General features: G+C 40.5%; 1 long non-coding RNA gene across 1 annotated transcript; it reads right to left on the bottom strand.

Moving 5' to 3' along the window:
* Positions 1 to 16,009: 16,009 nt before the first annotated feature.
* LOC106628370 (uncharacterized) lies at positions 16,010 to 18,762 on the bottom strand. Its single transcript, XR_001331747.2, has 4 exons — positions 18,450 to 18,762; positions 17,035 to 17,142; positions 16,882 to 16,937; positions 16,010 to 16,807 (listed from the first exon to the last, which is right to left on the bottom strand). It is a non-coding gene; the product is annotated as an uncharacterized LOC106628370 (long non-coding RNA).
* Between the last annotated feature and the right edge of the window lie 3,463 nt (positions 18,763 to 22,225).

The following is a 22,225-nucleotide window of genomic DNA, read 5'->3' on the forward strand; positions in this document are numbered from 1 at the left end:
GGGTTGTAAAGATGTAGAGTAGCTGGAGGACTGGGTTCCAGGCCCCTGGGTCTAGGGGTTTTTGCCTTGTCTGCCTGTAGTGACTCCAGTTCTGCCTGTCTGTGTTTGGAAGAACACAACAACTCCTAAAATAGGAGAGGCATAGCAAACTATGCACAACTCTGTGTACAACTTTTATTTATAAGTTTGTTCCCTGAACCTAACCAAGCCTGCTGCAGCAGAGGTGAAGCATGTGGCCCTGGAAGCATTTGCTGTTTCCTACATAAGCAACAGATTCTATTTCTTCCTCCCCCTCCCCAGTTTATGTTTTGGAGTTTAATGTGCTTTGCAGCTTCCTCTATGTTTGTGTGTGTTTTGATTTTTTCATGTTGAAGTCTCTGCCGACAAAAGGTGCCAGCCCGTTTAACAGCTGCTGGGAGACAAGTGCTCAGTGGATACAGACAGCATGGTAGTGTGGGAGGCCAGATGAGACATCCTTGGGGCAGGCAAGCATCATGTGTCCTCAGCCTCTGTGTCCATTTACCCCTTCAGCTGGGCTGCTTAGAGCACATCATGGACAGTGCTGATTTTTGGAATGGGAGCTTAGTGCCCTTGGATGTGAAAGCATTCTGTATGTTTTCACACCTGAAAGCTCTGCAAGTAGAGATCTGAGATCTTTCCTTTTATGCACATACATTTAACTTTCTTTGACTGGCTTCAGACTATTTTTTTTTTACTGCATATGGTGATTGCTTCCAATGTGTGCTTATAGAAACTGGAGACATTTACATTCCTAGTTTAGGGAAGACTTGACAGATATTTGATTTGAGTTGGTTTGTTATTCCTAGTTCTGGCTTATTGCAACCACAATGCCTACTGCTGTATCTCTATTGATTGCAGACAGACATCCTGAGGGATAACTCTGTCTTCTCTTTCATTTAAAAAGGAGAAAAAAAGGCATGTCTCCAGCTCCAGTACTTGTGAAGACAGACACAAATACCTAATTCAGACTGTTTGATGAGCCTGAAAGTGTGTCACTGTGAGTTCTAAAGCGTCATCATTTATTCACCCTGACTTCTCTGTCATTCACTGAGGTACCCACAACACTAATGTGCAGAACTGTGCTAAAAAGGCTGCAATTTTTTGGGTTAAACTACCAAGAGATTGATGAAGTGAAACCCTGAAGGACATCCAATCTGAATTCAAAACTCTGCCAACTCTAAAGCAAAATTGCATCTGACACCCCCTACTCACACTCCCTTATTTCTGTCCAGCCGGGCATTTTCCATTTGACCCCTGGGTTTAGTAGGTTTGGGATCATTTTCTTGAGCCTTATCCAAAGAAGAAACAAGGAGATTTGGTTTATATTTGCATGTCTACAGCACAAAAGTCCCTGGGAGTCTCTCTGGCAGCCCAGATGTTTTTCCTAGTCGAAAAAGACCCTGACCATGTCCCCTTTTCTCAGTAGTGCAGGGGCAAAGGACAAGTATGGTTATCTGCTGGCACTAAATACCTTGCTTCTGTCATTACAGAAACTTAATCAAAGAGTCTGTTCCAGTTCCTCAGCATTGCATTCTGTTGCCTGACATACCTGGGCTGCAGCTCTGACTTTGCTTTAAGACACTGCAGAGTTGACTGCTCTGAAAAGGGAGGCAGCTTGTACAGGTGAAAGTGGGCCACAGTAAAATCCTGGAGCACGGGTAGCAGCAGCAGTGTGACTCCTGTAGCAGGACACTTAGCACAGGTGGGTAGCCCAGGAGTTTTGGTCTGGCCTCTCTGTTGCACGTTGCCTAAGCTTTTGTGAGGGTCTCTGATGTATCAACCCAGGCCTCCTCATTTAAAGACAGCGTGGCCAAGTTCTCAAAATCATTGATGATTCCCACAGACACAGAACTCTAGCTCACAGGATGAGAAGACAATCAGTCTTCAGGTTTTTTTACCTCTTTCCTACAGCTCCTAGAAGTGAAAATGAGGCTAGGAGAAATGGCAAACATCATACTCCAAACCCTAAAAATTTGTGGTTGTCGTGGTACAAATCTTTTAAAGCAACATTCTTACTCTATTTCATTTAATGAATTGATCTGATGGCTTGTGTTCCTGTGAAGCCACTTCCTCTTGCTCATTTAGTTCTCCTTCCTCCCTCTAAGCCCCAGAATTCAGATCTTTCTTATCACACTGCCTGTCTGTTGGAAGGAGATCTCTGCTCATCCTTGCCAAATGAGAGAAAATCAAAGTCCGTGCTGAGCAGCAGTAAAAGAGCAATGTTGCTGCCTGGAATTGCATCAGGAGCTCCTTCCTTATTAGACACTGTAAGTGCTACAGCAGGGAAACAAGTAGCTGAGCCTGTTCAAAAGCCTATGAATTCTTTCTTGCATTAAGTTAATTAGTGAGAAATGAAACAAGAAGCTGGTGCATGAAAGGAAAGGATTAGATATCTTGTATCTTAGTAGCTCAGTGGAATTGCAAGGAAAAGGGATCCAACTTGTCAGTGAAAAGAAATAAGTGTTTTATCCTTGTTTCAATTTTGAGCAAAATTCATTGTATCTTTTACCTGCTGAGGGACAGAGAACATTCAGCTGCTGAGGCAAACGTGCTAACAGATAATCCAGGGAACTTTGTGCTCAAGCACGGTCCTGTCTGAACTACTTCCTACTGGATGAGAAGCGCAGTCTAATTCCCTTCTGCTCTCACTCTAACTGGCTGATTCATGGAGTAGGAAACTCAAAAATGAACACACTCACTCGTCCCCAGCACTTAGCAGCACCAGGAAAATAAGGCAAACAGATGGGAGTCAATGTATCATCCAAATGAAATCCCACCCTTCATGAAAATGTGCCAGCTGAAGAGACGGGATTCTTATTAGTGTCCTTTGCCATAGATAGCAAATGTGATTTTTTTTGGCTCAAAGACAGCAGTGAGTGCTTTGCTTTTTTCCTTCTTTGGGTGCTTGACATCTTGGCCAGGTGGTCTTTGAAGCTTGGGACATGCAGAAGCATCAGACTTTCCAGAGAAAGCTCCAGATGCCCTTGGCAAACTTGTTTCTCTAAAATCCTACTTTCCTGCTGTCTGTGGCTGGGGCTGAAATTTTCACAGAGAAACTAGCAGGGTAGTTAAGAAAAATCTTACAGGCTCTTGAGCTGTATTTTATGTGGACAAGATGTACTTCCATCTGGAATTGGGGTGGCAGCTTTTCCTTGCCTTGCTGGCAGACTTCATGCTGTCATGAACAAAACTTGCTTTTAATGGTTATTGGGATCCCTTTCCCCTTCATGTGTTTCAGTTGTGACATTTGAAAATATTACCCAGGAAATCTCTTGCCATCTGGGTCTCCAGCAGCCTCAACGCCTGTACCACTGACGCACCCTTGTCTTTCTCAACAGCAAGCCCATCTCTTCCCCTGCAGCTGTCCCCTTCAGATTCTCTGCCTCAGTCTGTCGGCAGATTCACCAACAGAAACCAGCTTGTGGATCCTGGCCAGTCCTTTTTCCAGCCTATAAATGTGGCAGGAGACTTCTCTATTTGCTGAATTTCTATTACTTGCCACAAAGTGGAGAACATTCCTGCAACATTTGAGGAGGCATAGATTTACCTGGAAGTCTCCCAACCTTGCTCATAGGGAGCAAGACATCACTTATCTTTAAAACTCACAAGACAAGTACTTCTTCAGTCTGAGTTTTGAATGGGGCAGCTTAGGCCTGCCTCTTTCCCTTCTCAGCTACAGTGCAGCTTCACCATGCCCGTACAAAAGGCTCTTACCCTCAGCTCCAGGATCACCTCTGCTTTGCTGAGCATCCCCATCGGCAGCAAACAGCCTGCTGAACAGCCCTCTTCCCTGCCTTCATCCTCTGCAACGTCAGGTGAGGGTGGCTAGGAGGAAGATCTTCTGCCACCTCTGCAACAGCCCTGCTGATCTCTTCTCAGGCTGATGGTGAAGCTGAGGTCACCCCACGAGGTACAACTGCACACTCATGCACTATGCTAACCTGAACAGCCTGCTGGCACCTTCACTCACTGTGGTAGCTTCCAGCTCTAGCTAAGCTCTGAAGGGCTTGTTATCTGCTCCAGAATAAAGCTGGGGACTGTCAGGAAGCCTTGATGAGCTGTGCTTCTTGGTCTGCACTCAGGGTCCCAAGCAGGGTAAGCTAGCAGACTAAAAGTGGGTAGGTGAGTATGTGTAATTTAAAATTTTATACATATTCATAATTATATGTACTATATATTTATAGATGTATATACTTATATACATATATAAAATATTTGTATATTGTTACTGAGGAGAACTGTGAGCATATCACTCAGAAACCATCCAAATTATAACACCACAGCAGAAAGCTGGATCAGCTCTACTAAAGCCAATGGAACAATGAATCAGATTAATGTGCCATTTTCCTTGGTTAAAGAAGGATATTTACATGAAGTACAGCATTTCAAAATGGTCAAGGGTGCTTTTAAATCTGTGAAACATTGTTGTTTCAATATATGTGTAAAATTTCCTTTTCTAGCCGGTAAGACAGTTGCTAAGGAGTTTACTAGCATGAGTGGTCTTTTCCAAATTAATTTTTCACTTTAATTAGAGTAAGTGCTGTACTGCTAGAAGACAGGGACAATAGGGAAAGATCATTGAGTTCAGTCCAGTTCTAGGTTTCACAGTTAGGTATCATATGTTGAAAAGTGGACATAATATGGGAGTCCTAAGTACTGCTATCAATTTCATCTAGCTAGTGAGTTTATGTAAAATCACTGACCTTGATCTGAGGATAGACCTCTTTAACACAATCAATACAGGTGCAATCAGATAAGAACATTCTACTGTTTTATTAAAGTGCATCTAATTCAAAACTCAATAACTCTCACAAATCCTTAATCAGAGAAGACATCCTGGGAGGTATTTAGGTGAGTGATCTTATAACTCTTGCTCTCTCTCCTTGTTAGGATGGCATTTTACAAACAGACATGTCTGTTTCCTCCTTACCCTCCCCGCCATAATTCTTTCACTATACAGTTGTGTTGATTATCATGAATTTATCAAGTATTTTTTGCCCTCATTTATTTAGAGAGACTGACTCAAGTGACAGCTTCTCTTTACCCGTCCTCCTGCCCTGTATCAGTGTGGCCGAGCATGCAAATGCAAATGAGTCGTTTGTTGGCACGCTGGGTCCTGTGCTCTAGTCCTTGGCTCGAAAGTGTGACACTACAGGAGGTGTAGTGTTAATGCATGCTCTCCAGCTCAGGGTGGCTGGGGATAATGAAAGAAAACAGTCCATGTGCAGAATTATGTGATAATTTACGCAGAAGAAAAGCAAAAGGCAGTGACTGTATTTTTAGAAATTATTTTAGATCAAAATGATGCATACTGAATAAGACAAAATAACCACATGGTTGAGAGCTCTGAGAGCACTGCTTACAGTGAGGTAATTATTGTTCTTTCCAGGTGATCCTTAGCATGTTCCTTGACAATGCTAAACAAACTGTAATTTGGAGCAATTGAGCTGAAGGCAGATTTCTTTTCAGTCATTGAAGTTCATATATGGCAGACCAAGGGGATCAGGTCTTTAGCATGAGTGTGAATGACTACACATGCTTAACTAGACCCCTGGTTCCCTGCATTACACAAAACAGCACTTAGCCAGTCCATAGAATAAAATAAGAAAAAAAATCTAATTGGTTTGTAACTGTGTACAGAGAGGATCAAGAGGCTGCAGCACTGCAACAGTCTCCTTAACATACATATCCGATGAAAAGAAAGGGTGTCTGGACTGTGGCTCCTCACAGTCAGGAATCTTCCAGTTTGATTCTGATCCTTTCACTCCCTCAGACTTGAACCTAGCTATGTGGAGCTTTTATTACAATAACTATACATTAGTTATTGGAATTAATTTTTATATTGTTAAAAACTTACTGTGAAAACATTTTGGGTCTTCCTCAGCTCACTTCCTCACTCTATTTCTGCTTCAGTTGTTTTAAGACCTAAGTTGTTGTTCAAGATAATGCCTACAAAGGACGAAACTACCAAGTTCCAATTCCCACATGTGCAAACACACCAACATCTGTGCTTTCCAGGAGCAGAATTTTGTGTCTTCTATTCCAGTGGACCAAAGTAATATCTCTTGTGGTAGAAACAGGATTTGTAAGGGGATGGACTGAGCTAGTTGGTTGTGTTTTGCTCAAGTTCTGCTGTCTGGGAAAAATTCAACTATCATCTTTCCTTAGCAAGGAATGTGTCCTGGGCCATCTTCTCCTGTTCTAAGGAGACAGACTGAGGGCAAGCAAGAGTGGCAAACAACAGAGAGATGGGCAACCCTCCTGAAACTGGTTTGGTGATGCTACTACAGCTGTTGGCAGCAGAAGTCAATGTATCAATGAAGGAAAGAGTTGATCCTTCCTGCCCAGCCACCACAGTAGCAATTGCCATTGTAGTTGTTCTGACCTTGTTCACACCAAGAGCATGATTTTCCAGGGCCCTGCTGTAGGCAAAGCAGGGAAGGCTCACAGTTCCATTGCTGTTTCTGGCTGCCTGTTCACTTAGATGGCTTTCTGCTTGGCTTGTGCTTCATCCCTGCAGTCTCCATTGCTCTCCATGTCCAGGAGTGTGCTTGCTCCATGCAGTGATGATGACTCAGTGCATCCTGAGACACTACAATACCTCTCAGATACCTCATGATGCTGTGTTGTCTTAGCTTGGGTCCCGAGGTCACAGAAGCATTAGCACTGCATAGTGCAAGACCTAGTCACTTTGTCATTAGCATCATCTCCAAAATGACGAGGTGATTTATCAGATTTCACACAACAAATGGAATTAGAGTACTAACGGAACTGCTATGTATTTGTGTTGGGGTTTTTCTGTGTTTTGTTTGCTTATTTGTTTTAAATTACTGGGATTTTGATTAAGCTCAAATATCTCTTTAAAACACAAAACAGTTTTGAAAGAAAATATGCTGGACAGTGGAATGGTTAAATGCAAAGGCATGCTAAGTATCTTGGCCTTTGCCACAAAAAGCATTGCTGATTCAAGACATTGCATAAAAGCTTCTGTGGCACTGCAATCTCTCAGTAGTTACTCTAGCTAGCCTTTTCACTCTCCTTCTGCAAGGCTAAATAATACTCTTTCTTTTTCTTTTCTTTTTTCTTATATCATATCATCTCTGAAAGGTATTTTTTGTGTGTTTCAACTTTGATAAATGCAGTCCCCATCACCGGTGGAACAGAAATAAAATTAAAATTTATCTCTGCACACTTCTGTGTGCTGGGCCTGAAGTTCAAAAGCAGCTTTATTTTGGAGAGCTTGGGGAGGGGGAGATGCTGGTGTATGGATGTACACAACACTTTAGATGAAGAGTTAAAAAGGAAAATGCTATTTTTTAATACTAAAGGGAGATACAACAGTGAAAGAGACTGAAAAAAACCTGTCCAGATGCTGCATTGTATCCACAAGTATGTGTAACTATTCTGTATTAATGAAATAAAGCCATAGGCTCTGAGTAAGTTTGTGCTTTTTACTGGTGTGTTGGGCTCTGAAGGATTCCCACCCCCAGTGGAAAATAAGGATACAAGAGATCTAATTAAAAACGGGAGCTTGAGAAACACAAGACTTTAAACTCTTCTTCTACTTAATGGAATTTGCTGTGGTGCTAAAATAGTATTCCCCCCTGTCATTCTGACGAGAAAAACATTAGTGAATATTTGATTTTATTGTGGAACAAATTATGGTAATAATGAGTCTTTGAGAGAAAGAAGAAAAAAAAAAGTGCTCCAAATGGTACAATCTCATTTAAAATGTGCATGTGTAAAATAGAGCAGATACACAAAGTGTTGTCTGCTACTTCACCAAGAGACTGTTAGTGACTGTTTGTGAGTTGCATGCCCTTTCATGCAACAGCCTAGTGCTCAACATGTACCATTTACCTGTCTCAACCCCACTCTTACTGCAAACACCTTTCTTTATGTAATTTGGGAATTGGGAACTGTCAGGTTTCAGCTCCTACTCAGCAATCCAAAACTGCAAGGTCAGGTATCAGTGAGCAGAAAATTGTTCCTGTCTTTCCAACTGATTCTCAAACATTATGGCATTAAAGACTGATCACTTCCAGTCAAAATGTGAACAGCCAAGCAACCATTTATGCTGGATTTGTTAAACTTATTAATTTAATTTGCACTTAACTGTTGTAAGAATGACTGAACTCCAGGCAAAAAAAGTAAGGAAGACACACCAGAGATAAATGGACCTAGAAGAATTATTTAAAAAAATTTTTTTTTTTGGTTGCTGATACACCCATTGCTGAAGTGGATGCTGTAAAGAGTGATGTCTCCTGCTACCTTTTGTTTTTAATGTTGTACTGATTTTAGAAAAGTTGATGAGAAAACAGCTTCAGCTTGCTTGATGATGAGATGAAGAGTGTCTCAGCTTCCAAAATCCAGCTCTGGCATGGACACTCTCTATACCCTTGACCAAAGGTTTTTTGATCTCCCTTTGACTTTTTCCTTGGTAAAATGAAAATAACCCTGTACTTGCAATATTTATTAAAAGGGATATGTCAATGAAGATAAGAGGCACTTTCGTGCATGCTGGGGTCAACAGGAAAATTTTCAGTCACTCCAATAGGTCAGGTCACATTGTTAGTATGGGAAGCTGTAAAATAAGTTTTCTTGTCCAAATGAGACAGGTGGATTACTTGGGACATTCTCGGGGAAGCAAAAAGGTGGTTGTGCTCTCACATCTTCTCAGGAGCAATGGCTTCGAGGTTTCATAGGAAATTTCTGTAGTAGAATAGACTGAATTTATATTTTTGATACTTTTTTCCTACCTTGGAATTCTCTATTCAGCAGATTCTGCCAACTTTCCAGAATGTCCTGGCCTTTTTAGCTGTCTGTGAGTATGACTTGAGGAAGGTGTGTGTGGCAGGGATGGGGGAGAACTACTTTTTGCCCCCATAAACTTTTATTTGTCATAGTACCCTTATGATGGCCTTTATCAGAGGACATCTCCAGAAAACTCCAAGGTGAATCTGGCTCAGCCTTTGCAAATTCCTGTGTGCATCTTCAGCATTACTGCTGTTTTTCTTCTGCTGGTTATGAATGAAGATTCCCAGATTCCCTGAAGGTCTTATCTCAAAAAAAAAAAAATAAAAAGAAAAAATTCACGGAGGTTTTTATCAGCATGAGAGGATAATTATGTTTTTCTGTCTTTAAAAATCAGAAGCATGTTCATGTCTCTGTGTTTTGGGTCACATAGATGAACACACATGGACATTTCAGAAGGGATACAATTTTCTTGCTGATGTTATTAAGGTGACTTTTTATTTTGTGAGACAGAGATTCTCAATGTCACTAACTTAATGACAAATGAAAGTGAATGAGGAATGTCAAATGAAAGATCTTTTTGTTACAGCTTGGTTGTCTTATTTTTATAAAAGCATCTAAAAAAATAAAAATAAAGCGGGGTATAAGTATACATTTACTTTCCTCACAATGCATCACATAAGCCCTTTGCACTCTGTTGAGTGATTAAATGAAAATGACTTGGGCCAGCGAAGATGTGAAATGGATTTTTGTCTCTGAGCAAGCCTATTGAAATGACTCTGTTTCATAGAGCCAGCAGCATGATGTTTAAATGGAGATTATTTTGGAGCATGGGTCACTCTGGGGCAGGTTTGCTCACATAAGCTACACACAAATGTAGGCTAAAGGAAACAATAAATGTAAGCTGTCAGGAGATCTTATTAAGAATTTTCAGAAAATCTTACTCTTAAATAGGATGGAGAAAGGAAATATCTCACAATCAAAGGCTTCACTATCTTCACAGTTAGCCTTTGTCCCAGCCAAAAATGTAGGACACATTTAATATAGTCTCACTGTATAATGTAATCAGACTGTCTGAGGGATATCTTATGCTGCTCTGATAGTCAACAATCAAGTGTGGTCAAGGACAGTCAAATTGTTTTATTGCACATAACTTGGCAAAGGCTAAGGAAAAACGTGTATGAATTTAATGGCTCAAGGCTTTTATTACTTTCCCAATAGGTGATTTTAAAAATGTTCTTCCTAGCCTTCATGTCAAATGTAAAATGAAATGGATGGTCTTAAAAATCATAAGTTGGAGAGAGAAAGAGAAAGAATAGCATTCCTCAGATGTGAGCCTGCAAATTGGTCTAAAGAGGACCTGAAGTCCAGCAAAGAATGTCCTAGAAGACTCAGGACAGCTGTAAAGGGTGACACTACAGGACACTTGTCAATTCATGTTCAACAGGCCTGATATTAGAGGACAGGCTCATGGAAATTTCAGTAAACACACAACTGAGGAAAGACTCCTGCTCTGCTGCTGTAGAGGTACAAAGATGTTCTGTCCACGTCATTTAACCTTCCTTTAATGGAGAGAAGTCCACAGGGAATAAATCAGGAAAACAAGGGATTTGCATGACTCATGTATGAGAATGAGAACAAATATTTGATTTGGGAGAGATGTAATAAGTTTGGTGAAATGCATTCCCATTCTGTGGAACTGAAGTTTTTTTCCCTAAATCATCATCAGATTGAGGATACAAGAAGCAAACTAGAATTAATATTTTCCCTTTGATTACAAAGCCCAGGTTACAATGTTAGTAAAGTGAAACTTGAGTTAGTGATTTAATCTTTATTAAAATTCTGCTAACACAATAGAACTAGAAATACTGCTGATACTAGATTTGGAAATAATTATACACTGACCAATATACTGTACTTTTAAAGCATTTGTAAATGTTCTCTTTTCATGTATATCAGGTAGCCAGAACAATTTTTCTGTCAACCCACAGCAGTGCTCCCAAGTATAGAGATTATTTTATTGATTTGAGATGGTAAGGAGCATGACTAACTGGAGTACAGCTACCCAAAGTACAGTTTAAACAGAAGGTCATAGCTGGTATCTTACAACTCCTGCATAAGTGCTACACAGTCTCTGTCAACTGAGAAGAATCAAAACTTGATTTTAATTTCTGTTGCAAAAAAAGGCACAGCTCTGGTGCCCAGCCTCAGACAAGATTTGCCATTGAGTAAGCATTGGTCAAAATGACAGAGCTCCTCCAGTTAGAACATGACCTGCAGAGACAACCCAGTTTTTCAAAGACAGTTTGGTCTTTGACCAAACCCTGTGCACCTTGTAAAACGACAGGATCATGATGAAAAGGCTTTAATGCAGGATTTTGTGGAAGTGACCATTGACTTCAGAATATTCACAGACACATGAGGAAAGTTGGCTGACTTCTATCAGGAGATATGTCCTGGAGGCACTGCTAGAGATATTTCTTTTAGCGGAAACAGACAGGAACATTGAAGACTAATTTGTAGTCCAATTATATTTTTTTCTAGATTATCTCTGACTTTTATCATGAGCTTGACATCTTTCATATGGTCTTTATAAATTTACACCACACAGTTAAAGTTCTTTGAGGAGTTTAAGTTTAAAGCAGGATTGAAATATTTTAAAGGACTTTATAATGACACATTGGAAGCACAGCAAATCCCTTGATAGCCTAAATGGATGGAAACATTCTAGAGTACAAATGAGTTAGAGATTAATTCATGACACCTTTTACAGGTTTGGGGAAGTCTGTGTGTTAGCTCCACAGCACAAGCAATCTGCTGGACAGTAGAAATGTCCTCTCAGCCTCTCCTTACTTCCCACAATGAGTGTTTAGGGGAAAGAGTCTTTCTTCCTTTACTGTCCTCCCCATTGCAGTCTTTTTATTGTCAAAGAAGTTGTAGTAGTGTAGTCTGTGTAGTGCTAGTGATGGAAAACTTGTCATAATAAGAATTCAGAAGCCAGGAAAAAGACTGGTTCACGTTTAAAATTGTAGACTAAAAATGGCTAAATGCAGCTGGCCATAGAAAGAGTGTTCAGGATTATGCATCTGCTGGGACAAGTGACCAAAATGCCCAAATGTCCCATGGTAGTTAGAGCCAGGAAATCTTGCTGTATCCTTAGATGCTCAGTTGAAATTATTTCAGGACTTAGAAGCAGGTTTGCATCTTTTGTTTGAAAGAACAACCTGAAGTAAACAGGATATTTTTAGAATCCAAAAGAACCTCTATATGGTGTCATTGCTGGAAAATCTTCAGTTTTCCTCCATGTTACTTTTTATTTCTAACAGAAAGAACAGCAGGACTGGGGATTCAGGGAGCATTCAGATACCTCTTCTTCCTCCAAATGATCAGCAAAAGCTGAAACAGGTATTTACCCTAGGGAATAATATTTTTATTTATGTATTTATTATTATGTCTGTAGAAGAACTGTGAAATAGCTTTTACCTTTCCCAGTACTTCCTTTGATTGAAACCAAGTACATCCTCTTGCAGAGGCTCCAGGCTGAGAAAGTCCATGTGCTGCTGAGTTTTTGGCACATTGTGATGGGTTCACTTTTGTGATGGGTTAGCTTTGGCAAACACCCAAATTTCCATCTGCCTGCTCACTCATAACCTCCTCTCTATGGGGCATGGGGAGAAAACAGGATAAGAAAGCTCATTGGTCAACATAAAGAAATTGCTCACCAGTTACTGTTGTAGGCAGTACAGACTTGATTTGGAGAAAGCTAATTTAATTTACTGCAAATTAGAATAGAATCTGGCAGTAAGACACAAAGAAATATTAAGATCTATCCTCCTATCCCCTTCTCTTCTCTCCTTTTCTTCTCCTCTCCAGACTCCTGTACATGGTCCCCAGGTGGTTTGTGGGGGGACGGTTATGGCCAGAATGTAGAGGTTTAGTGATTTCTCTCTCCTGCTCTTTTCCTCTCACACTTCTCCTGTGCTTTGATGTGGATTCTCCTTCCAGTCTGCAGTCCCTCAGGAAATACCTGTTCCTTCCTGTGCTCCCCATGGGCTGCAGTTCCCGCAGGTGTACCTGCTCCTCCTCTGACATTGATGTTCCCTCTGCTGTTTCTCATTCCTTTTAGTTCTCCTCTCTGTTACCTTCTCACAGAGGCACCATCTGATGGGCTCCTCTGTGTCCTGCAGTGGGTCTGGTGGAGCCAGCTGGAGTTGGCTGTGTCTGCCACAGGCCAGCTCCTCATCTCTTCACTTGGACTCATCTCTGTAGTCCTGCCTCTGCCAACGACTTGCTTGTGGACACTGAACACTACTTTGAAGGTAGGAAAGTGACGCAAATGTTTGTCTATCCTGACCAGTTAGCTTTGGCAAATGAACAGTTTTGCTCACTGCACTGTGACTATTCAAGACTTCTTTTTGATAAACAGGAGAGCTTTATGTGCTACTGGTTGTGCTAGGTCTAATTGTTTCAAATGTCCTGTTCAATTCAAAGCATGTAGTACCTCACCCAGCCTGCACCCCTGTCCTACTGTGTTCCAGGAGAGCTTTTGTTTGTCCTGCAGCCATGGGGATTTGGGCAGGTGGCACATAGCTGGACTTCTTGGCATTCCTATCTGAAAGCACTCCCTGCTTTTCCTACTAAAAAAAGATATAGAGCTCTTTCCTAAAACAGTGTTTCCCAAGCACCCTTGGGTGATTGTTTTAGATTCTTCATGAATACCACTTTCTGAGCACTAGTCTTCTACCCAGACTGTGCTGGATTTATGATTTATTTGAGCTTTGAGGGAGAACAAGTGGCAGACAGCTGATGAAAGAGTTGCTGTGAGGTGGGCATAGGATCTCCTGCATCACCATTTCCTTTGTGAAGACTAAAGGTGCAAGGGTGTCAATCATCTTTTATGTAAAGGTCTGAAAAAGCTCTCAGAGCTCAGTATTTTTAGCTCTTTAACAGATTATCTCTTTTATTTTTAGAGGCAACAATAGCTCTTAGGTTAAGAGGGAGACAAAAGCTTCATTAGCTTTGGAATTTCAAATGAACTCAATAAGGCATTAAGGAGTTTTTGTTTTTTGTTTTTTTTTTTCCCCAGGAACCTGAAGAATTGCTTAAAGGATGCTGTGAAAAAGACAGGAAAACATCCAGCTTGGGGGTCTCTGTGCTCACGGTATACAAATATAATCAACCTTGGCATGCCACAAGGCAGCTTGGGAGCACATTGTGCCCCAGCCAACACAGCAGCCACCCCTCTCTGCTGGGGTGAAGGCAGTGCCACAGAGGGTTACATCAGCCGAGGCCTCTCTTCTTGGGCAGGTCGAGTTAAAAGGCTGCCAGGCCTTACTGTGCCTGGGCAGACCCTTACCCCTTACCAAGGGCTGGTATATCTTGGATAAGAGACCTTACAGGGTGTGGCTAGACCTCTGCTGCTTGAGGTCCTCTAGAGTGTTACTGCAGCTGCCAGAGTGGTCTCAGGAGGTCTCACATGTCCCACTCATAAACCAAAAAAATGTAACTACATTTCTAATTTGATCAAAATCAAAACTCAGTATGAAGGTGTAGGAGATATTTGTTGAATTTTTTCCTTTTTTCCTAGTCAGGGCCTTGCTAAAGGGATGTTGTCTCCTTACTGTCCTCCAATACTCCTTCTATTCTGTTTCTTATGCTTACCACATCCAGATTTTTGTTGTTGTTATTTATTTTGAGGGCTATTCAGAGTGTTATTTGTTTGAGTTTTTCCTCTCTAGGATATGATAAATTCAACCAATTTCTTGCAGATTCCCTGTATCAGAAAACTGGATTTCCACCATGATGGTGTTTGGGATGGGAAGTACTTTTTTTTTTTTTTAAGTAAAAACTTTTGTGTTGAAGCTAAACTTTTGATGAAGCACATTATTGATGTATGATGCTCATCCAGCAGATCCTGAGTGTATCAGTAAATCAAGTGGCTGCTCCAAGAGAGGACGCTTGGGACAGAGAAGACCAAGCACTTTGGAGTCTACTCAGGAGCATTGCATTTCTATGTGGCATTTTGCTTTTCTTGTCTAGGGAGTGATTTTTACAGGAGCTCCATCTGCTTAGTTTGCCATAACGGAGTAAAATCTTCCTCCTTTGCACTTTCTATAACATGCAAAAGAGAAAGAAGGAAAGCATAAAAATGTATATTAGAATTATACTGAGCACATTTCTTTCGAAACTCTAATTTATAAAAATGGGTACATACGATTTTGCAATTATAAATATAGGAAATAAATGCATTAGTTAAGAAGTTAAGCTTTCAAAGATGCTAATTATTAACCAAATGCATTTTACAGTGTCTTAATGACCACTTTTTCACATTGTGTTAATATCCATTAGCTATATTCATACTAGTAATGCTAATATTGTGCAAAGCCATTAGTTAGCTACAAAGTCAATAATGGATGATAGTGATTCCAAGCCTCCACTGCACTAAAAGATACATACGGTTTTTTGGAGTTTTTTTTTTTTTTTTTGTAGAGTGGGAAAGTTAACCTGAGCTTTCACTTGGATATTGTCAGTGAAGGTGTTTATGCTGATTACACAGATGAATGTGGAGTCAATTACTGAGAGCCTATGGACAAAATACTGATCTGCCTCTGTCTACCCAAAAGCAGGAATTGGGTTCAAAATGAATTGCACTGCCTCCAGAGGAGGGCTCCAAATATATCTCTTCATGGACTTTATCTCAGCTGCCTTGTAGATAGAACTCCTTCACTGATAATTTCTCAATAAGAAGTTTCAGCAACACTTCCTAGACAAGATGTTTTTTACGGATAACTCTGGAATATTTAATTTATTACTTTATCTGAATGGATTTTCAGACAATATATCCTGTTATTTCTCCTCTCAAAAACATTCACTGTTATTTTGCTAAATATCTCTCTAAGATTTAATCATTGCTCAGGTGGTGGATTGACCTAGGAATGGTTTCGTATGTGCCACATTTTGCTCCTTGCTTTAGGAAAACTTTTATAAGATTATTTCCAAGTAAAATATTTTATTATACTAATATCAGGAGCATTTTATGCTACTAGTAAAATGTGTGCATTGTTTTAGAGGCTGGATTGTAAAACTAACCATATATCTTGTAAATCATCAGAAAGAAGAAACCTCAGTGGCTGTCTCAGATATTAAGCATACAGATTTTAGTAACAGGGTGTCTATGTTTAATTTTTCATTTATTTAGACACAATATCTATTCTAACTTAAGGCTTACAAAATGCAAATATTGAAAAATTCTTTAATACAGAACACATACACAGACATTTGACTTCCAGCTTGGTATGTTTCATCTGCTTCATCTCCTTTTGCAGGGCATTAACTTCTGGGAATAAACTGCTCTCAGCTGTAAAATGAACCCTTAGCCCCTGTGTTCATGAAATGGATTGAGTTCATTGTGGCACTGATTTACTGTAACTAGATGCAAGATTGATGCATCCAGGAGAAACCATTCCATGTATCTCATCTGTCTCTGGAACTGCCCCTTTAATCTCTTTACTAGATTTGATTGCTCTCTAACAAACCAACAGACACCTCTAAAGCAGGTGAGATTTTTCTTTCAGTGAAAGACCCAGATGGGATGAACAGAGTTATTGTGGACAGGACAGATTAAAATGTCTCAGCTTAGTGTAAGCATCAGCAGAAATGGGTTTGGGGCAAAAGTCCTTTGTCTTCTTATTCTTGCAGCAGAGGAAAGCCACAGACAACAGGAAAAATGGAGTGGAAGGTAAGAGCCCATGCTGTATTCTCTTCCTGTGATCCTGATGCTCTGTTTCTTTGTCCCCCTTCAGGCTGTGATGTGAAGATGAACTTACGGTGGGACTTTTGCTGAGGCATAGATTTGGGGCTAGGAGGCCCCGTAAGGAAAATAAAAGCATTATGCAGCACAATTAGAGAGTTGATGCCCAACAAATCCTGTGGAGGATCATGGAGTGATTACTTGCCAAAGTGAACTAAATCAGAAGTAACTCCATTAAAGCTGGCATCTTAAAACCTGTTTAGAGGGGATCAGAAGTGGGCCCTGTGTGGGAAAATACAAAGCACTTTAGATAATTGTGTGGAGAGCAGGGAGCAGAAAAAAAAGCAATATCCTACCTGACAGAAATCTTGATAACCTGGAAAACTAGGCGAAAGCCAGGAATATAAACAACCTGTCTTGAAAAAACAAAAAAGCCCCAGACAATCTCTTGACATTTAAGGAGGACTTGGTCTCCTAATGAAATAAATACTAAAGAAGACTTAACATACCAGAGTAGTGCTTGTTGAGGTTCCCCAGGGAAGGAAGAGAATGCATTATGGAGCACCAATCCTTCTTTGATGGTGGGGAAGAAGGGACTGCAGGCTTGAGAGGCCAACCTGGAGGAATCAGACAGAAGTACAACGATAACTTTTTATTTCACCCTGTGAAGTCAATGGCCTGGACTTAGCTCCATTGATCAGAGCATGGTTTTAATAACACCAAGGCTGTATAGGCCATTTACTTAAGAGTTTGGCTTGATGATTCTCATGGGTTCCTTCCAACTCAGAATATTCTGGGAATCTGTGAAAAATTTATTCACAAAAAATGCTTCTACTGAAAAAGGAGGATGGGTATTTATCTCTTGCATATCAAGGAAATACTTTGGAAACAGAAGGCAAGCTTCCTGGTGTTTGGATTCTAGAAGAAAATTCCTCTTTTTTTTTTTTTTTAAAAAAAAAAGACCCCTGAGTTGGGTTTAGTCCATGGTATTGCCATTTGGGGCCCAACTGTAATCTGTTTAGGCTCACATTCTGCATTTGCAAGTACTGGAATCAAATGCTGACAGTTCTCACTAGTGCATAATTAAATTCTTATTCCCAGTTGAAGCCATTGGCAAAACTTTCACTGACTTCAATAGTGCTGGATTAAGCTTTCACTGAATGTCATGAGAATTTGAAAAGCAAAATCAATCCAGATTTTGTAAAGAGCCCCTTGTCTTTGCTGTGGATCAAACCAAAACCATAGAGAAAAAAACAAACAAAAAACAAGCCCAAAAACTTTTCCATGAATGAAATAAGAATAAGGAACCATATTGATATCGTGAATACTTTTCCAGCAGATAGACAATCCAAGTCACTTGGGGGTCTACAGTGATTTTGTAAGTATTGTGTAGCAAATAATATTTCTTGGTTATTCTGCTCTTTTTGGCACAGCCCTTCTGGCAGAAATATATACATTTATTTTGTTGTTGCTCAAGAGCTCCTGGTGAGTAATTCCTGCTCTGCAGATGGTATATGATGTAGATGATTTTTCAAGTCCAATTTCAAACTGTAGTGCTGTGGTTTATCACAAAATGTTTTGCTGTAGTCTAATGTAGTCTAATTTCCACTGCTAATTTTCAAATAAATCCAGTCCCTTCTTAGGTGTATCCATCATTATAAATTTGCAATTTCAAACCAATGAGAAACAGGAGTACCTGGCTATAGAGGAAGTTCTTCCCTTCCAAGCCCCATCTTACACCGTGAGACTGAAAGCTGTAGAAATTTGGGAAACTGGTAAGACAGCAGAGATTTTTCTCAAGGAGAATGATATAAAATAAGTATTGTTCATCTTACAGTAACCCCCTCCAAAAAAAAAAACATAACAAACCACCAAAACCAAACAACTAAACAAATCCAAAACAAATTCAATAGAACAGACTAACCTTATGTAGAAATAGCAAATGTATTCAGTCTATTAATAAACCAGTTAGGGATGTGTGGAATGGAAGGTGACCTGAGCTTCCCTTGATGATTTAGGGGATTATTCTGGTGCTCACTGAACAGAAGCTTGTCAATAACTGCTGTTCCCAAGCCTATGCTTTGTCATAGCAGTGACCTCTGGTCCTTGCTACAATTCCCTTAGGATCAGAAGGAAATTCTGATCAGTAGGAAGTTCAGCCAGGAAAGTTGAAGAGTCCATTTCTTCAGAGATATAAATGCTAGGAGAAAAAGTTCACCCCATTAACAAGATTTGCTCCTGCTCTGTTGCTGTTACAGCCCTGGGAGAGGACTGGACTTTTCACTCTCACCAGCTGAACTATATCAGTAACACTCCATCCTTCAGTCCTGTCTTTGAGTTGTCAACATTTTTCTTTGGCTTTAGTAGTGACATAATGGGCTAAGTAGGGCTCAAAGGGGGCACCAGAATAGGACTGCAACTGCTGTGGTCACTCACCAGTGTTCCAGACCTGGACTGCCCTTCTCTGGCTATCGGCTTTCTCTCCTGTCCCCCACTGCCCCAATATTCTCAGCTCCCCATCCCTAGGATAGAGGCAGTTGTCAGCCTCTATCTTAGCCACACTTCGGTCTCCTTTTGCCTTTTGCTCCTGCATGTCATGGTCCAAGGGTTCCGGGTACACAACTACAGTATGTAAACATGGTTATGCTTTCTGACACATAAAATCGTATCAGCTGTATGTTGTTTATCAGTAATTTCTGATTACACCTGAAGATTGGAAAGCATGTATCCAGTCAAAATGTTTTTACTTAGTGTGTTTTGCCTTCTGAAATACTTAATCCTCGCTTTTACTCCTATTACATTTCCACAGTTTTCTGGCAGGTCTGTTTTCTTTTTCAGAGTGTGTGCATTTTACCTATCAGATTGCACTGGAGAATAAAACATTTATTTTCGATTTTTTATGGGAATAAAATAATAATGCTATTATCTACGCTCTTGATTACCAGGATTATCTCATATATATACAGATCCTCCAGATAGGGAGATTAAGTGATCAGAAGGTTCTTAGTGGGCCCCAGGCTCAGAGTGTACACTAAAGAGGATCAAGCCTGCTTTAATTCATGTACTACTTTGTTAATGCTCCTGTTCTTTCTCAGGATACTTTCTGAAATATGTTATCTGGGTCCCAGTGCGGTCCCACTGAGTTGGACAGACAGTGCTTGGCTTTGATGGACAATAAACTGGGGCTGACTTGGAGCAATAATGTGTAAAGAAGCATGTATTTTGCTCATCTGGGGCTTGAGCTATCTCAGTCTTTCACATGTGTTGGCAGACCTTGAGTATCTTGTTCTTGCTCAGTGTTGCTAACAAATGACTCCAGAATCTAGTGAGCATGCCTCTTTGTAGCCATTCACAAATCCAAGGTGTTTGAGGGAGCATAGGAGAGGGCCAGCTGTGTCCCTTAGAAAAAGAAAGAAAGGAGGTGGAACAAAGGCTTTTGCTGACTGATTGAATAGTTTTTAGGCAGGCAATGGGACTTGCTTATAAAGAAAGTTTCTGAGAAGCTGACATTTCTCCATGGCCCAGCTAGCATGTAGCAATTTGAACAATGAACGTAGGAAACCACCCTGCAAATATGATTTATCCCCCAGATATTTTTTTTTTAAAAAGACATGATTGCTTTCTGACTAGGATATGTGCTCTGAATTGCTTAAGAATTTTGAGAAACTTCTTTTATAGAGCTTGAAAATACAATAACATAGAGATGAAAGACTCCTTTAGAATTAATGATGGGGACAGAACTGAAGTGACATCCATGTTGAAATGCCACTGTCTTAAGTTGTTCTTTTCCAGTGTCATGGAGTTACTTTACCTTTAAGAAAGTTTAAGTTGCTGGGAACTGCCTGGAGTCTTTTCTCCTGACCAATTATCAGTCATTGCTGAGAATTGACAGCAGTTTAGGCCATTGAAAAGTGGGATCAACTTGTGAACCCTACCTTAAAGTGTAAAACCAGAGCTCTCTTGGTTCTCTTTGTTTCCTGGCTGGGAAGGGCGGCAGAGCTCCAGGCCTCCCGTTCCCTGCCCAGGCCATGCGGCCGGGCGGGGACTGGGCTGGGCCCAGCGTCTCCCGGCCGGGGGATGCAGGCCCTGCGGAAAAAGTTTTCTCCGGGCTCCGGCCGGGCCGGGCCGAGCCGATCTCTGGCTCGGCTGCAGGTTTTTTGCTGTAACTAAATTCACTAGAAACTGCTGAGTGAAGAAGGAGAGAGGCTCTGGACCTGCAGTGGGCTGGGCGCGGCGCCTACACTCTCCAGAGCAGCCATGAGGAACTTTCCATCGCAGACGGCTCCAGCTCCTGCACCGGCCGAGGCCACAGAACTACCTACAACAGCCTGGGCAAGATTTTAACTCTTTCATTTCCCAGATGAGACTTGCGGATTAATCTTTTTATCCAGAGAGAGAAAAAGAGAGTGATCAACATGAAAAGAGACTTTATAAACTACCAGTGACAGGAAAGAAAAGAAGCTTCAGAAAAGGTAGAGAATTAAGAAGATGCTTTAATTAAGCTGAAATATCTTTCTGTTAAAACTATGGAAATGGACAATAAGGTCTTGAAAACACTCCTTTAATTCATGACAGTAAATAGGGAGGAATAGAGTGTTCAAAGTGTAAATTTTGAGTAAAAAAGTAATTATGGTACAGTGAAGTGCTGGAAGATTTGAAGCCTTGAGAGGCAATGAGAAAACTGTTTTCTGGTGAAGCTCACAGAAACAGATGAAGAAGACTTTTTGCCTTTGAATAACTTATCCTTAAAAATCCCATCCCTAGACTCATGGCCCATACACACTTGAGAGTGATGTGAAAATGGGAGGAGTGGGCTCTAATAACAGCAGCTCTGGGCAGCTAACATTAGAGCAATGGAAAACTATAACAAAAATAGTTTTTATTGTGAGAAACTCCATAAATTAACAGGAAGAAACTTCTGTTTCTCTATAAAGACTGGTGAAAAGACTGTAGCAAGAATTGGGACTGTTTTAACCATCAAAGTTCCAAAGTTTTTGTCTCTTTTGTCATGTGAACAAGGGAATAGTGGGTAGACAGGGGATGAAAAGGTTTTTCTGGAAGTTTATTCTGGTGTTCTTATTGTAGTTTGTCAATAAACTTTCTTTTTTTTTCCTTTTAAGTTTTATGCCTGTTTTGCTCTTGTTCTAATCCATATCTCACAGCAAGAAATAAGTAATTTTCTTAGTTATTAGTTTAAAACCACGACATCCAGTTACTGTGTTTCTGAATGTGCCTGTGGCTCCCAGTCTTTGTCATGTCTGCTAGCAAATATCAGAGCTAGAAGATGACAAGAAATGTGCAGCAGTGGAGAGTGCTATGGGGTAGGAGTGGGCTTTTGACACTGAGTATAAGAAAAAAGAAATTGAAAGATCTTTTTACTTAAGAATATAAAATTATGTGAAAATTTGGGCTGATAAAAGAGAAGTAGACAAGAACAGATGAATAGATAAAGTGCCTTGAAAGGAACAATGGGGGTGGATGCAACTGTTGAGGAAGGGAGGTCCTGTGAATGTGAGAAAGACTTCACTGTACCTCATAAAGAGAGGTAGAAGACCTGAGTTTAAAATTCAAGAGTAGGAAATCATTGAAAAAGGGCTCTAGAATGTCTAGGCAGCCAAGAAGAAATGACAGTAGTATGAGCTCAGTAGCAGTGTTTCGAAAAGATTAGGCTGTAGTTATTTCATCAAGTAACATTCCTTT

This window comes from Pseudopodoces humilis, chromosome 3, assembly GCF_049639895.1.
Source record: "Pseudopodoces humilis isolate 2021_Gansu_Grassland_sample_001 chromosome 3, ASM4963989v1, whole genome shotgun sequence".
NCBI classification, from domain to species: domain Eukaryota; kingdom Metazoa; phylum Chordata; class Aves; order Passeriformes; family Paridae; genus Pseudopodoces; species Pseudopodoces humilis.